Below are 18293 nucleotides of genomic sequence, written 5' to 3' on the forward strand. Positions count from 1 at the left end.
TCACTTTGGTAAACACCCAGGGGGCTGTGTTGAGTCCAAAGGAGAGTACTTTGAATTGGAAGCAACTGGCTCGCAGCCAGAAGTGAAGAAAATTCTGGTGCACCTGTTCATTTTTATGTGATAGTATTCATCCTGAATGTCTATGGAGCACATCCAGTTGTTGTTCTGCAGAAAGGGCAGAATGGACTGCAAGGTGGCCATCCAAAACTGTTTTGGCAACAAACAGGTTCAGGGAAGTGAGATCCAGAATGGGTCTGAGGTTCCCAGTTTTCTTTGGCACCAAAAAGAATCTGGAATAAATGCCTGATCTGGTCTGATCTGGGGTGACTGACTGGACAATTTGTTTTTTGAGCAGCCTGGTGATCTCTATGGCTGCCTCCTCCTGATGACCGAGTAGAACATCGGAGAGGGTTTTCTGGGGTGGGGGGTGAAGAACTGGAATGGAATAACCTCTGGATATAATTTGAAGCACCCAATGATCATCTGTGATGGAATCCCGGGCTGCTAAGTGTACAGAGGGAGAACCCCTGACTGCCTCCAGAGTAGAGTAGTCGGCAATCCCTTAGTATTGCTGAAAGGGCTTGTCCAAGAACAAATCTTGAGACCTTTGGTTCCTCAGGCCCCTCTGTCAGTGGACAGCATCTGTCATATCCTCCTCTGCCCCTGGGGGAAGATTCACCCTGAACTTCCTTAGAAGAGCCCTTAGACATTCGAAACCACAACTTCTTACTCCCAGGCTGGTTCCTAGAGAAGGTCCATTGCAGGGTACAGAAACAGATCCCGATGGCAGACAAGGTCTTCCTGTCTTTCTCGCTCTGGGTAAGAGTAGCACAAACAGATCCAAGCAAAGTGGACCGATCAAAAGGGGCATTCAGTTAAGAAATCTTGAAGCGTTCTGAAAAAGCACAAAGATGGAGCCAGGCATGTCGCCAAATGGCAACACCCGTCTTGGCCGCCCACAAGGTATCCTCAAGTCAAATGAGAAAGCAACCTCATGGATGTGTTCAAGATGGTTGTTAAGGTGGCCAATCAGGAGGACAAAACCTTCTCCTACTCTGACATGAGCCCCTGGGCAGACACAGAAAGTTCCTTGATCAGTTCTCTCTGCAGTCTGGTGATGTGTGCCAAACAGTTCAGTGCATACAGAGCAAAGGTGGCTGAAGCACAAACTCGCCTCCCAAAGCGGTCCATCATCCTAGACTCCCTGTCTGGAGGATGGACCGAGGAGCTCTCCTGAGCCATCTCCTTCTTGGTGGCCGCAGCAACCACCATGGCATTGACCGGGGAACTGCTGGACCAATGAGGCCTGTTCGAGGGAGGATACTGAGCAGCTTGTCCAGGCGAAACCATGTCCAGTTCCTTCCATGCCCTACAGGAGATGAGATCTACCAACAGATCTGCACGGGGGGGCACCCAAAATGTAGGAGGCCCTGTGCCAAATGCGTCCAGGAATACAGACTCATCAGGGCTGGGTTTACGGGAAGACAATCCACCTCTCTGATGCAGGATCTCCATGATGTCTCCAAATGAGACATTATCAGGAGGTGATTTAAGGAAGCCCTTCCCCTCATCCAAGTCCATATCTTCTATGAGAGATTCCAAGGGGGAATCTAAGTGCCTCCTCTTGCATGTATGCTTCTGAGGCACCTCCTTGGGGGATACTCCAGACAGGACCTGGAAGCTTCAAGGGGGTTACTGAAAAGGAACATCCTGGGAAGGTCTGGCAACAGGCTGTCCCTGAGGAGGCAGGATGGATAACTCCAGCCCAGTAACAGAAGGAGCAAGGGCAGGCTCCGAGGAGGGAAGTGTTAAGGTTCTCTTGGGAGTCGAGAGGACCCTCTCTACCATGTCGTAGACGGAAGGTGAGTGGACCCCAGAAGACAATGCTGCTGGAGCCAAAGCTACCAGCATTGGAGCCTCCCGGACCGTCACTCTTGGCACCAAAGGGGGAGTCGGAAATGAGTTTCCTAGTGCCAAGGCCCCGAGGGAAAGAGACAGCTCCGAAAGCCTTGCAACCAATGCCAACCCCTCAGAGTCAATGCCAAAGCTATGCCTCGGACAGTTGGTAATGTTTGACGACATCGGAGCCGAACTGCTCAAGGTAACCATCAACCACTCAAGATAACCAACATTATTGATTTCTTGGAATATGCCTCTCAGGCTGGTATGCGCCTTGGGATGAGCAGCAATCTATCTTCACCAAGGATGATGCCACATATGAAGAGAACATGATTGACTTCAATAACTGACTGTTTCTGGTGTCATTTCAGGGGGGATACAATACTTGTCAGCATTGGAGGACATGGTTAACAAACCCAGCTGCTTTCCTAAGGATGGTTCTGCACCTGCATCTTCAAGGCTTCCGAATATTGGCTAAAACTTTACCCCCTACCTTTGAGCCTTTTTTTAGGCAATGCCAAACTGAAAAGCTTATCAACATGGCAAATACAACCCAAAAAACTCAATGTGTTATTGTTCAGTTTCAAAAGCTTAAATAAGAAACCCCATGTCCCTCAAGCTCTGCTCACCCTGGAGAATACAGAATTTGTGCTATTACCAAAACATAGTTTAAAGCTGTAGAAAATACTCTGGTAGTACAGGGTTTCACTGCCTTTCACACATCTAGACTACCAACTACACAGACAGTGACTACAGGTGGAGGAGTTTCAATACACATAAAAAAACAAGCATACTTCTAGGTTGGTTAAATAAGATGATGCTCTGGAGTTTATCCTCATGCAAATCACCATAGACAAAAGTCCCATACCATATTTTAGCAAGTTACAGGTCATACTCTATTGTCCCACGTAACCCACAGCTCATACTTTCACTGCAGACACTCACCACCCAACCACATACCCTACTCATGGGGGACTACCCCTCTACAGACTTGAAAGCCTACACAGCATCAAACTTATAGGCAGGCAGAGAGATTCCTTGACTTTGTAATTACAAAAACCCTTGACCAGATAGTGCAAACATACACTACAGGTTCTAACATAGTGGGCCTGGTATTCACAAGTATGTGACAGTGCTGTACCACCAAAGTGCCACATCCTCACTGGTAAGTTCTGATCACAAACCAGTCTCCTTCAAAATAAAAATCAACTCGATAAAAAGTAACAGTTAGGAACAAGTCCAAAGCAAACTATCTTTTATTAAGTAATAGTTTATCTAAATTCAATGCCACTGTTAACCAGAATTCACAGCAACCTAAGCAGAATTGTTCGCAGAGACCCTGTATAATCATATGTATGGCTGCATAGAAGTTGCAGTACCTACTAGAAACAAGCCAAAAACTAACTCAAAAACAAACCATACTGGTTGGGATCCTAATCTAAGTAGGTTATACAATAAAAGGAAAAAAGTCACAGCTAAACTCAGGAAGGGCAGCTCCCTTAAAGATAAGAACTCTCTCCTCAAACTAAACAGGAAACTAAGAGGACAAAGGTCCAAAACAGTCAATTTTGAGGTCAAGATGGCCTCCCAGGCATAGGGCAATCCCACAAGGCCTTCTACAACTATGTCTAAAACAACAAAGGCAGCACACAAAAGTATGCCAAACTGTCGGTCAATGGTGCCACTTCCACTGAGATGAGTGATACAGTGAACCTGCTAGCTAACAAATTCAACCCAAACTTAACTCCCCACTCACCCCCCCCCCCAAGAAACACCTACAAAAGTGATCCCCCAGCTTTTAGCAGGAAGCAGGTCCTGGTGGTACTTGCTAAGCCGAAAAAACACAGCTTCAATGGGCCCAGATAATATTTCAGGATGCCTTCTGAATAGTCTGAAACATGACCTATCAGGGTCATTAGAGTCACTATTTACCTACTGACCCAAAACAAACTTTGTGCCATGAGACTGGAGGACTGCAACAGTCATCCTTCTTCATAAGGACAGACCAACAACAGACCCTGGAAACTACAGACCTATTAGTCTGAACAGTCTTACATGCAAAACCATAGAAATGATCACCAAAGGCACAGGCAGCCTTCAGACACTGGACCCAACTCAGTACGACTTCACAAGGAAATGTCATGCCAACCTAACCTGGTGGACTTCTTTGTTAAGTCACTAAGGCAATGGACGAGGGAAAAATAGTGCATTATTGTATACCTTGACATGGCTGAGGCATCTGATACAGCAACTCACCTGAGCATTGTTATACACACTGAATAAGGCATAAACCCCTACACAACCTGTTGGATTGCCAGTTGGCTTACAGATAGGACCAAGGAAGTTAGGATCGGTGAGACTACCTCAAGAAAGAGACCAATCACCAGTGTGGTCCTTCAGGGTTCTGTGCTGGGCCAACTCCTCTTTGCAATCTACTTTTTGGAAGACAAGGCCAATGTCAAGAGCCTCTGGCTGACCAAGATCACAGATAACTGCAAACTAGGAGCAATGATAATTTCTCCCTAAGACAAACATATATCAAGAAGGTCTAGTACAGTCAAATGACTACTGCCACAGTCCCGGCTTAAAACTCAAAGCTAAAAAATGCTTAACAGGACCTTTTGGGAATCTGGTCACCCAAGGAAATTACTTCATCGATAAAACATCACTAAAAGTTGACCCGGTAGTCAAGGATTTGAGAACACATGTAAATAGTAATCTGGCCTTTGACCAACAACTGCCCAACGCAGCAAGAAAATCATTTGATATCAATCAAATTATAAGGACACAGCATCCAGGTCCAAGAAAGTCATCATGCCACTTTATGTGGCCCTCATCAGACCAATCATTGAATATAATGTCACCTTCGGCCTGTACCTGACTGGACATATGCAACGACTGAATGTCTGCAAAGGTTCTTTACCACAAGAATCCAGGGCGCACAGATTTATCCTATATGAATCACCTTAAAGCCCCATTTCACATACAAGGCATCCTTGGATCCCACTCTGATGGGATTTTTTTACATATGTAAAATGAAAAGCATCAAAACGACTAGATCTAAGGATTTAAATTTTGCTTATAAAATAAATAGGACAAGTTTTAGACAGACATATTTCTCAGAGGGTCCCCATTCTCTGGATTAGGCTCTCCTACATGTGAAGCAAAGTCCCTTGCTATCCCTATTCCAGCATAGCCTTGATCAATGAATGGGAAAATGGAAATTAATCCTGGGTCTGACCCCCATATCACTGATGGATAGAGGCAAGCAGTAACTTGTGTTCAAAACTAACGTACTCCCTCTGTATAACCTACAGTAAAGCAAAAACTAGCATACCCTTCTCCCAATATAAAAGCCTAAGATACAACAAAGGGATGCATGTGGGTTCCATGGCTAGGCTTATAAAGGCTCTAGTGGTCAACAGCCTACTATATACCTAAGAACCTGTAAGACCACCAGACCCTAAACATTCAAGTCAAGTAGGACAGACAGGAGAGATCGGTTCTCAGTAATGACCATATTAATTGAACATATACTGTTATGGTGAGCGCACCTGAACAACTGTACTATGTTGAACATAAATCTCAAAGAGCAGAAATTCATGAAATGAAAAAATACACAGCAGTGCACCCTTAGCTCCAGGAAATATGTGAATGATCTGCCGCATGACCAGTGAACCTTCTCAATCTCTAGAATAGAATGTGTCGACAATATCTGAAAATTGACAGAATAAGCATCCAAGCAGCAACACAAAAATAGTTTAGTATGATACATTTTTGAAGGTGGCAGTTGTACTGGCTACTGACTGGGTGGAGGAAGCCTTAACCTTATCCATCAGATTTAAAAACAATTCACTTTTACTGGACTTCCAGACAAATGAAGAATAATGACTATACACATCAGTTATAAACAATTATCTTCAATCTACCAGATCCTCGGATCCAAAAACTCTTGAACTCCTCCCTTTACCCATAATTCTCAACCAACCCAACATACCTCAGACTGAGTTTGCTCCCCCTAGATATAAAGGGACCACAATTTAAAGAAGCTAAGATAGAATAAGAAAAGAAAGCTGGAGCTAACAAGGAACGAAGGTTCCAGAGAAAACTCTTAGGACTTTCCAGAAGCAAAGGGATGGGGGCAGGTGGTTGGGAAGTTCAGGAAGAATGAAAATGGACAACACAGATGGAACATTATGGTGAGTACATAACTTTATCTGATGGTGTTCTTTTCACTCATTTCCACCACTGATGGAACAGAGTCCCCAGCTACAACATCCTTGGGTGGTCCTCATGGAAAGATATTCCAGAGTACTGCAGAGCCAAAGGCAGCTCTAGTTCTGGAATCCGAATCCACTTTGTAATGACCAATAAAAACATGACCATTAGTCCAAGTTGCAGCTGCACAAATGTCATCTATGGAAGCCCTTGACCAAATGGCTGAAGAGACTGCCACAGACATCATGGAATAAGCTCCAGAAGGTTTAGGCAAGGATAATCCTCTTTTACTATACACAAAGGAGATACAATTGGTTAGCCATAAGGCCAGAGTAACATTGGAAACTGGCTTGCCCAATTTGTTAGGAAAGGAGGAAAACAACTGCTCAGTCTTCCTGAAATCCCTGGTTCTATGGAGGTAAAAGTGAAGTTGTCTATGCACATCCAAAGGATGGAGCATGTATTCTTCCTTATTAGAGAAGTTTGGAATGAAAACTAGGAGATTAATGACCTGGTTAATGTTGGACTCTGAAGCTACCTTAGGCAAAAAAGATGGGTTGGTCCACAAAGTCACACTGTGTTAGTGGAAAGAGATTTGGAAGAGTGCCTGGAGTTCAGATACTCATCTAGCTGATATGATAGCGACCACAGAGATGGTTTTCCAAGAAAGAAATTTTAAATCAGACCTAGCTGATGGTTCAATGGGAGTTTGGGTCAGGCCCTAAAGCACAATAGTTAGATCCCAGGTAGGAATAGGATCCTTTATGAGAGGCCTAAGTAAAAAGGCTCCTTTGAGAAAGGGTTTACATAATTTAGCTAAGGTAGAGTTATTTTCACCTAGGTGGAAGTATGAAATGGCAGTCAAGTGGACCTTAATAGTAAAAAAGCTAGTCCCTTCATTGAAAATTGAAACTACCAAGTATAGCCGGTACAGGGGAAGAAAGGGGGTGCAGATCCCTGTTAAGGGCCCAGAATACAAATATTTTCCATTTACTTTTACAAACCCTTCGAGTAGAAGCTTTCTGAAAAGATAACAGAATATGACGGACTAGGGAGGAGAGCCTGGGCTGTCTAGCAAATGATGCAACGGGAGAAACCATGTGGCCAGTTTGAGGCCTGGTATGTCTAGTTGACTCAACCCTGTCGGTTGAGACAGGAAGTCTGGAGTTGGATCCAGAATGCAAAGCAGATGTAGGAAATGAGGCCAGAGGATGGGGAACCAAATCTGATAAGGCCAAAAGGGGTCAATGAGGATAACTTTACTCTTCAACTGACATCCTTTCTGTATAAATTTGGGAATGATGGGCAATGGTGGGTAAACGAGACTGCAAGTTGTGGACTACAGCAGCTCTCACGGAGTCCCCTTTTGGAGGGATCAAGCCAAAGAACCTGCTGCATTTGTTGTTGAGAGGTGAAGCAAACAGGTTGCATAACAGCTGGCCTCATCGATGAAAAATGCTCCCCGCTGCTTTCACATTAAGAGAGCAGTCGTGAGGCATCAAAATAGACCTGCTTAATTTGCTTGCAATCACATTGGTTTTCCACGGAATGCAAGTTGCTATCAGAAAGTGAATGGAAGACATTACCCATTGCCATACTCTCACTGCTTCTCAGCAAAACGGATAACTCCTGGTTCCTCCTTGTTTGTTGGTGTACCAGGCCAATGACACGTCCGTCTGAACAGCAATTTTCCCAGATGGGAGAACATCTTGAAGGGCCTGCAATGCTAGGAGAACTGTTCTCATTTCATTGTGGCCTCTTTGGGGACCACGTAACTTGGACTATCCTTCCCAGGAAGTGCCCCCCACCCCAGTTGGGGCACATCTGTGGCAATGCGTGAGCTTCACTGGAGCAGTTAAAGGATGGTGAAGAATGGACCACTGGGTTGACAAGGTCCGTTGAAGTATTCACATGTGACTCCTGGTCATAGCAGTGAGGCTGCCAGCAGCTGCCAGGGATCCCAATGCTTTTTAAAATTAGTCATGCTGGAAGAGAAGAATTTTGTAATACTTTCATGACCTGGGATCTGAGTGTTTGCATTCGAGCAAGAGGAAGAGAGGCTATCTGACTGACCAGATGAGCACCTACAGTGAATATAAAAAGTGTACACACTCCTGATAAAATGCCAGGTTTTTATGATATAAAAAAATGAGACTACAATAAATCATTTCAAAACTTTTCCCACCTTTAATGTGACCTATAACCTGTACAATTCAACTGAAAAACAAACAAATCTGCTCGGGGAAAAAATATCAAAAATAAAAAAACATACAATAAGCTGGTTGCATAAGTGTGCACACTCAAACCAATACTTTGCTGAAGCACCTTTTGATTTAATTACAACATTCAGTCTTCTTGAGTACACATTGGCCATCCCAAGGAGGAGTCTTAGAAGCCCTGGTTCTGCAGGCCACCTCTGCATTTTCTGTTTGAGCTCCCCCCCCTCTGCCTCTGGAGGAACTATCTCTATGGGAGTCTTGAAAAGAATGCTCAGATTTATGAAACCAAATTGCTCTACCTCCCCATTTATTTATAGAGAAGGGCTTTTGAGGAATAGAAAAACATATGCCCAAGGCAGACAGGGTCTTTCCCTCTTGCTTATATGTGGACAGTGTGCCCTTTACTTTGGGGCCAACTAAGGAAGATCCATCAAAAGGAGCACTGGCGAATGAAGACTTAAAGGGCTCTGCAAAGATCACATAGTCACATCCAGACATGTCTCCACTAGCCACATGGGAGATCAGCCTCAAGGACACATTAGTAATTGACTAGAGGGTGGCCTGTGTGATGATGTGAGGTACTGCCAACCTAAGACAGAAAAAGGGCAGTGGATGTGTAACATATGCCAGCACAGCTAGCTGGAATTTTGTAAAGAATGATGTCATTTGTATATCAAACTGACTTGTACAGATGTTTGTGTTGAAAAATGGATTTGTAAAGTTGCTTGTGTTAAAAATGTACCAACAGTGGGTAATGATTGCATTGTAACTGAATTACATATACATGTTGGCAGAGGATACTGGAAGAGATGATGTTAAAATCAGCTCCAACTAACTTTGAAAATAGTAAGAAACTAAATTACTGGGCCTAAAGTCATAAAGATGTTATCTTACAGTTCCCAATGCAGTCAGAGACAAAAACTCTGTACTAGGAAGCTTTCTGTATTGTCTTTGTTGTGAACTAATGGCTACTCTGGAAGAGTGGAAGCATTTCATGGTTTTATGACTTCCAGAAGCTGCAACAGATCTTAACAAGCTTTGTGTGTGTGTGTGTGTGTGTGTGTGTGTGTGTGTGTGTGTGTGTGTGTGTGTGTGTGTGTGTGTGTGTGTATTACTGACTCATATGTGCTAAATCCTGGCAGTTTCTAGCAATGGGCGGTTGCATGGGAACCAGATGTTAGATGACCAGATTTATGTAATGTCATTTTGTAATCTATCACTAAAATAATGTTTTAATACTAGCTGAGCCTGAAGTCTCAGAGCACTCTGTTTTTGTAACCTGACAAAGAAGGATCTTTCACCTACTTCATTTTGCCTTGCTCTAGTGAGTGACCATGGAATAATAATTATTTAGATCAATCAGGAAAATATGAGCTTAATTAAGTATTTGTTTTTTCTGTAACTGTGTAAACCTGTCCGTCTATATTATTTATTTTAATATTTCCTGTGATTGAAACTCTGGTGTTTGTTGTAAATAGATATTTAGTATTTTCATGCTCTTTTATTAGGTTTAATATCATTTTATTGCAGTGGACTTGGTCAAATCCACTTTGTGGGAAGTCTGAAACACGAACGCTAAAAATGTCGAACTCCAATATTTCCAAAATACAAATCTTACCCCAACTCAACCCATGTTAACGCTTGTTCCTAGGTCGAATTTAGGATTCATTTTGGATATATCGGAATTCAGCAATGTGATTTTTCGTGGATGTGAGTAGATGATATCATTCGACACAGTCCACTTCAATAAAATGATAGTAAATACATTATTTATTATTAAATTTACAAACATTTCACTCTGGCTGGTTCTTTAGAGAATATTTTAACCTTTCAGAGTACTTGCAACTATTGCTGACAATGTGGCCACTCCTGAAAGCCTGTCTGTTTGGTCAACTTTACCATCTGTATTATTAATTTCACTCAGTATAATTGGGTACCTTTGCAAGAGCCTTAGAGTAACTGGCTTGGGGTGTCTGGAGGCAGAGTAACTACCTTATAGTCTGGGCAGTAGGGGGCGTAACCAGTAAATCTGTGCCAGACTTTCTCGTGTGTGTGTGTCTGTCTGTTTGAAAATCAATTCTCAAAGTGTGTGTGTGTTAGCTACTTGGAGCAGGGACACAAAGCACTGGTATCACAAAGAGGGTGCTGGAGGACTTGGCTTGGATACTTGCTTGAGGACTTAACCCTACAGCTATGCCAGTGGGGAGTCTTAATGGAGAGGGAGACAGACAGAGAAACCCAGACTGAGTGTGGTCCCTGTGTGTTCTTAAGGGAAATTGTGTTTGATGCAGAGAGCTGCATCTAGAAATACTGGGTGTATTCATTTTTGTTCCAAGTAAAAGTCTCTCTCCAGTGCCAGTAGTGAGGATTCAGGCTCCCTGACTACTGGCCCAAAGTGGGGACATCACAACCAGTTGGGATGAAACTCTATTTTGGTCCTTGGCACACACGGACCCAGAAAGAGATTTAAAAATTCCTATGGTCAAATCTCTTTGTAATCTTGTAAAATTTCACAGGTAATTCAGCAACTGGAGGGCATAGGTTGCTGAAGCAAACACACTTAACAAATCTGTTCCAAGCCATGGACTCTGTTAGACGAATGGAGAGAAGAGCTCTGTTCCACAAACTCTTTTTGGTGGCTGCTTCCACAACTATGGCACCGACCAGGAATCCCAAGCTGCAGTGTGCCCTGTCCTTGGGAGGAGCTAAAATGTCAGGTTGTTAAGGGATCAGGTGCACAGTATCTGATTCCTTCCACACCTGGCAAGAAACAAGACATAGGAGTTTATCAGCTGAAGAACTCACCCAAGAAATGGCCAGGCCAGACCAAAAAGCCTCCAGGAACACAGATTCCTACTGGGAAGGGGTACCGGATGACCAACCACCTTTCTGTTTTAAAAGTTCTAGAAGGTCTGCAAATGAAATATGTTCTGGTGAAGATCCAGGGGACCTCTCCCCTTTATCGAAATCAGCATCCCCAGTGATAGATTCCTGAGGAGAATCTAGATGCTACCTTTTACACGTCCTCTTCCAAGGGACCTCTCCTCAGTGGGGGGGGGGGGGTCTGGGGGAAGTATCAGAAGAGATGAGAATGTCCTGAGAGACCAACTGCAGACTTGATTGAGCCGACTGTCCCAGTGGAATGGATGAACCAAGCTCAGAGCAGAGAACCAAAGGAGCCCCACAAGCACTCCACAGGAGTTGAAGCTGAAGCGGAACTGCCGAGCACCGAAGCTCCGAGGGGCAGAGAAGGTTCCTATAATTTTGGGTTGATCCCAACCTCCCCTGATCTGTCACCAAAGCTTCAGTTCTGAGAGTCCACAGAGTCAAAGAACAAACTTTCTTTTCAGATCCAATGAGGACACCCCCCAGGGGTCTCAGATCCAAGGGTTCAAAAGCAGTGGGTCAGACTGGAGGAGAACAGGCCAAGGAGGAAGTGGACACAGGCCATCTCCCGGATCCAGTGGGAGTCGGAGCTAGGAGCATCCCCAGCTGGATCTGAGCTCTGAGGAATTTTCTCATCATCATATCTACATCAGCCTCGGATAAACTTCTGGAGGACCTATGAGAAGATGTGGAAGACTGTGGTCTTGAATAGTTGCAGGGGGATTCATCCAAGAAAGGTGAAGGGAGCTGAGGAGTGACTGGATCTGTTAGAAGCTGTGGTGTACGGATCCAAGGTGATTTCGATTTTGAAGACATTGGATCCAAGGAGGTCAAATCTGATTTCTTAGATATTTTAGTCAGTGGCTTTAAAGAAGGAGCTGACGAAGATGTATGATCCGGTGACCTCTTGTGACAGTCCATCACCCTGAGCAGATTCTTGCTTCCCCATGTCCAATTTATTAGGTGGGTTTGAGCCCCAGCTATGGAAGTAAGAGGAAGAAGACCCTGCAACACCAACTTGTTTCTCTGATCAGTGCGGGCTCTGGAATTGAACCCAGAGCAGATAGATCAATCTGTATTTAAATGAGCGGGTCCCAAACAATATACACATTCCCTTTGGGCATCCATGTGAGGGGTGTTTTGCCCACAGGTGATGCACTTTTTAAAACTAGTAGGCTTGTTAGCCATACTAGTGCTAGCCAAGTCCACAACAAAAGAATACTACTTATTTTTTAAAGGAAAAAAACAGGAGAAAGGCAAGAACTACCACCAACAATGGTAGCGAGAAAAGTACTCTAAGTAGGAATAAATTTTAAATAATGTACCAACAATGATACTATGAAGAAGTACTGAGATAAACAGTAGCAGTTAAAAACAGAAAAACAGCCAGATAAACTAGCAAGAAGTTAAGGGAGGTGACAAAAGGTGAAATTAAGGCAGACATAAGGTTAACTCATGAGTGTTTTGACAAACAACTCCCAAAGCTTGATAGCAACAGGACCAGTGTCTGAAGTTGAATGAAAGCAAATGAGATCTGGGGTATGTTAAGCTGGTGAGTTATTATGGGTAAAGGGAGGATCTCAAGAGTTTTTGGATCCAAGTATCTGGTAGAAGTGGTAGAGCAGGATTCCAACTCTCTGATCTGAACTCATCAGTTGAGGAATAAATGAAAAGGACAGCAGATCTAATCATTACACTCAAACACTCAGTTTTGCTGCTTTCATTTTTAGCACAAATGTAATATTATAGCTTCATTGAGACCAGGAAACAGGTTCGCTCCTAATAAAATCTGCCAGGACAGTTCTCTGGTTTCTAGCAAGCTATTTACATCCACTTGGGAAGATATACATTCATTAAATCAAATGCAAACTAAGAAAACTTTCTAAAATCAGTAACAGGTTTTACATAGTGCATTTTTAGATCAATCTTTCTGATGGCTAGCATGTATTTAAACATCCCTGATGGTAATTTGTATCTGTGTTAACTTAGATAGTATGCTTCACATGTGTCAAAAGTGACAGGAATGGAGAAAGGAGATTCTGCCAATACGGATGACTACAATTATGGATACACAGACAATAGGCAAGAGGGAGCTGGAATTTACTGGAGAAAACTTGCAAAGGAACCAAGGTACTGGGAACAAATAACTAAAGAGGGAAAGATGGTACAATGGGAAGATGACAAGACTTTATTTGGACTACAGTTTAGAGATTGCCTTTCTGAGCAAGGATTGGCATCAGAGTATAGGCAAAGGAAAAAAAATAGCGGGGTTCTAAACTAAAGACCTACACTGGTAGACTTTTTAGTAGACTCTAGAACAGAAGCTGCCATTAAAAAAGGAATAATTAGTAAAGCATATAAAACATTACATAACTATAAGAATCAATCAAAGGAGGTTAGAAAGGATTGGGAAGAGAGACTGAATAAGCAATTCACAAAGAAACAATGGGAGGATGTATGTATGTCTCCCAAATATGCAACAAGATCTAGAAGATTTAAGATTTAGGATTTTTGCTTAGAAATGTTTACATAGATGATTTATACCTCAAGTAAACTCCAGAGAATTTTTCCTTCAGGTAGACAAAAAATGTTAAGAGTTCAGATGTGGAAGAAAAAGGTAATTGGGAACATATTTTCTGGGAGTACTGCGAGTTGGGTGACTTTAAGGATTCTCTGCAGATGCACTGTCAGAGATGCTGGGTGGGCAGATTGGTGTGACAAGGGAGATGATTTTTCTGAGCTATAATATAGAACTGGAATTGCCTAGACATGGTAAGGTCTTGCTGTGTCTAATTATGTTGGCTGCCAAAAAAAGCAGTTACTAGAAAATGGAAATCAAAATCTAAACCAACTATACTAGAAGTAATAAATATAGCAACAAAGATAAAACAACTGGAACTGAAATCTTTAGAAAAGGGTAGCAGCAAACTACACAGGAAAAATGGGAATTGTGGGGACAATACATACAGGGGAGGAATGAGGTTTAAAAGAAGGCAGGACTTAAATGAGCTCCCTCCCACCCACAATTACCTCTGTACCATCATGCACCCATTTCAAAACTTTACTAAAAGCGCACCTAAAACATGCTGGCTATGCCCTTGCAACTCCCACTCTAATATCACCCACCCCATCCAACCACTACCTTTTTTTCCACCCCACTAACTACCTTGATTATAAGCAAGCTTGGATGCTCATAAGCCTACTACTTATCATACAGCAGGAACTTCTTATTGTAACAATTGTTAATGTCTGTTATGTACTTCGCAGATAAAGATTCTAGTTGTCTGCTGATGTACTATATTCTTCATCTGTAACTATGTTTGTAATTAATTGCTACGTTAATCAAACTGTTAATCGCTATGTAAAGCCAATGCAACTACTGTCTGTATATTTCAACTGTGGAGCTTTTCTCCCCAGGCCTCCGCTGAAAATGGACCTACGTTCAGTCGGACACTCCCGGTCAACAAACGTAAATAAATAAATAAATGTTCGACCGAAGATTATTGGGTAGATTATAAGTGATGTATAATGTTTGCAAATGGGTGTGTGTCAGTATGGTTTGTGATGTAAAATGATTGCAACTAGGATTGTGTCAGTGTAGTTTGTTGTCATTTACATAACTGTATGATTGCCTGTGTCATAAGTGATGGTTTAATAAAGACGTTTCTTGTTTACAAAAAAGGATATACAACTCTATTGCACATTTGATGGTGTAAAACATTATGACAAAACAGTTGGGGCAAAACAGCAGCATATGTTCTATTACAAAAATATTTCCACTGCTTATAAAAACTCACATGCAACAGTGTCAGTCATTCTCAAGTCAGAGCTCATGTCACCATCAAACATATCTTTTAAGGTTAACATTTTTTATAAATAAAGTATGGTTTATCACCCACATGCTTCAGGACTTTTTAAGTATACAGTTTGGTTAACTCATTCACTCCAATGGAGCTCAGCAACTTTGCACAGCAACTTCCAATGGGCGGAGCCCAAGTCTTTTGACTGAATCAAATTATGTTCTCAAATTGGAAACAAATGTTCATATCTCTGGAACCATAGTGGTTATAAAAGAAGTATAAATGGCAAACACTTCAGTACAAACTATTTTTATAGTGGTAGCATTTTTTAAGTTCTAGGTCTTAAACTGAAGTTTACAAGTCACAGTAAACACAGTAACACTTAAATTTCTAATATTTTGTAAACAACTTACAATATCTCAGCAACAACTCAAGTTAAACACATACTGTCACAGCAGCATTTTATTCATCTAGCTGAGAATATTCATATGAGTCTAAGGAGTTCTGTCTGAGTTACTTGGTTGTTGAGATGTTTAGAAAAATGTGAAAATTGTATCTATATAAATTATCATAAAAACAACAATTAATGTCTATTTACCTGCACTAGACAGAGATCAAATATTTATTTTACATTTGTTTACTGGGAAAGTCCGACTGGGATAAGACCCATTTTCAGTGGAGGCTCGGGGAGAAAAGCTCCACATACAAAGATTACACAAAACTTACACAAAATATATACAAAATGTATACAAGGAATTACACAAAAATATGCAAGACATACAGTACACCAGAAATTACATTCTATGCTATTATAGCTGACATTTGTATTATACAATCATCTAATATAATGCCTTATTGTAGTGTAGACATTGTAGTTTCTCAAAGTAAGCTGAGGAAGGGTTTGTGGGGGGGGGGGACTGGATAGAAAAATATGAGGTTACAGATTAAAAATATGAGGTTACAGATTATCTAGACATAAGAAAGTGCACAGATTATGAGGTGGGTCAGGGAAGAAGAAAAAGTATGACCAGAAGCTATTAAAACTAATTAGCCTGGAGTAGTACAGGAACAAAGCCAGGTGTCATTAAAATAATTTTTAAGAACCTTTTTTGAATTGGTTGGTATTTGTGTGGTCCTGATGCTGTGAGGTAGTGAATTCCACCTTGTTAGAGTCCCTTGCCATATTAGTGGATTTGGACACTTGTAATGGAGATTTATTTGTTGAGCGAAGACTTTTTGTGGTATGGGGCTGGAGAATATTTAGAAGAGCAGAGTTTTTTCAGGTTGATATACTAGTCTGTGTGCTAAGGTTAATTGGTTATAGGATAGAAGTTGTGAGAGTTCTAACCAGGAGAGTTCTTTTAAGGAGTGACAGTGGTGGGTATGATGTGGGCAGTCAGTTGCAAATTTAGCTATTTTATTGTAGCATGTTTCAAGTTTAATTAAATCTGTCTTTTTAAGGTTGGTGAGAACTGGGGAAGCATATAGAAGTGTTGACAAAAGATGGGTTCTAGCAATGGCAACCCTAGAGGTGTTAGCTAGATAATTTTATTTCTGTAAAGAGTACCCGTTGTTTTGTTAACTTTCTTAATTGTTTATGCTATATGCAGGTCAAACCTTAGGTTATCTATTATTATACCTAGTAATTTTGTTTGTGAATCAGCATTCATTTTAGGATTATTCCTAGCTGTAATGTAGAAGGTGCTGTGGTGGGGTGGGGTGGATCTTGTGGGTTGAAAGATCATGAGCTTTGTTTTACTGGGATTGAGTATGAGCTGATGGTTAGAGAGCCACAGCTTAGTATCTGAGAATGACTTTTGGGTTATATCATGGAGGTGTTGCAGGTTATTAGCAGCACATACAAGTGTTATGTAATCTGCATATTGGACAGTTAAAGCCAGTGGGGTAGCACTATGGAGATTGTAAAAAATATTGCAGCCCAAGAACTGAGCCTTGAGGTACTCCTAGTCTGACACGAAGAGGGGGGATATGACATTAAGCCATTTTACAGATTGTTGATGTTCCTGTAGATAGCTTCAGAACCACTGAAGTGCAGAGGGGCTGAGGTTCAACTTGGGAGATTGTATTTAATAGTTTGGGGTGGGTGACCATATCAAAGGCTGTGGACATGTCCAGAAAGACAGCAGAGACTATTTTACCATTGTTTCTGAGTTGGTTGATGGTATTGGTGAAACCGTGGAGTACAGTTGTGATATTATGATGGGGCCTAAAATCCATGTTGACGTGTTGCTAGCATGCTGTTGAAGGTAAGATAATGAATCAGTTGGGAATGGATCCGTTTGTGGAGTTTAGACAGTGGAGAGAGAACAGCGATCAGTCTGCAGTTGGTAAGCTCTGTGGAATTTCCACCTTTGTGTAAGGGGATAATATTAATACAGTTAAGTTTGCCACTGTGTAAGGTTTAAGATGAAACCTTTTAAAAATTTGTGCTTTGCATAATTTTGGAATTATTGATGCAAATATGAACAAGCAATAGTTGACACCTAGAGCTGTCAGTAGGAGTTAACTGCAGATGCAGCTTGCGGCATCACTCAGATGTAATGAGTTAAGGATTACCTCCCTGTCCTTACTCAGTGTGTCTGTATCAGAGTCATTTAGAGTTTGTACTGTCCATAGAAAAACTAGCACATTTCTTGAACTCTCCCAATCTTCTTTGAAATTTACCCTTTGCCACATCTGCTAATTCTTTACGATTTTGAGATTCTGTTGTTTTTTTAACTGAAAGTAGAAAAAAGAACTAAACTTGTATACAAATAATTGAAAGCTGTGGTAAGAAGGGTGGCTACAGAGTAAGACTATCATAACTTTCAATGTCTGACTGAACATCTCTGATGAAAATTGTAACAGCGAATCAGTATAAGCCACTACACAGTTGAAATAACTCCAATGCCAATACTACGTGGGAAGCCATAAAGAAACTCCCAACAACTCTGAAACATGTGGGTCTGCCTCAAGCACCTACCAAGGTTCCATGACAAAAAAGGGTCAGAATCAGCATAAATCTAAGCATGGAATAATAAACTGCTGTTTAAACAGATGGTCAGAACTGAAGACAAAGTAGGTGTGAAATAAAATTGTTTACGCTTACAGTGATCCCTGAATATGATCACTGCTATTATAACAATTGTGTTTTTTTTTTATCTGGATTGTTTTTAGGTTTAAGGGGACAATCTACTACATGACAGGGAAAAGCAAATGCTAATCATCCGTAAGTTTTCTTGCTAAACAAAGTTCTTACTGTGAATGATTA

General features: G+C 41.6%; 1 protein-coding gene across 1 annotated transcript in view; it reads right to left on the reverse strand.

Annotated features, from left to right (window-relative positions):
- The window catches only part of SBF1 (SET binding factor 1), a gene marked incomplete in the record, with an annotated part of 3250730 nt that overhangs the window by 1346764 nt on the left and 1885673 nt on the right, over window positions 1–18293 (reverse strand).

Source organism: Protopterus annectens, chromosome 11.part0, assembly GCF_019279795.1.
Source record: "Protopterus annectens isolate FY-2018-M chromosome 11.part0, PAN1.0, whole genome shotgun sequence".
NCBI classification, from domain to species: domain Eukaryota; kingdom Metazoa; phylum Chordata; order Ceratodontiformes; family Protopteridae; genus Protopterus; species Protopterus annectens.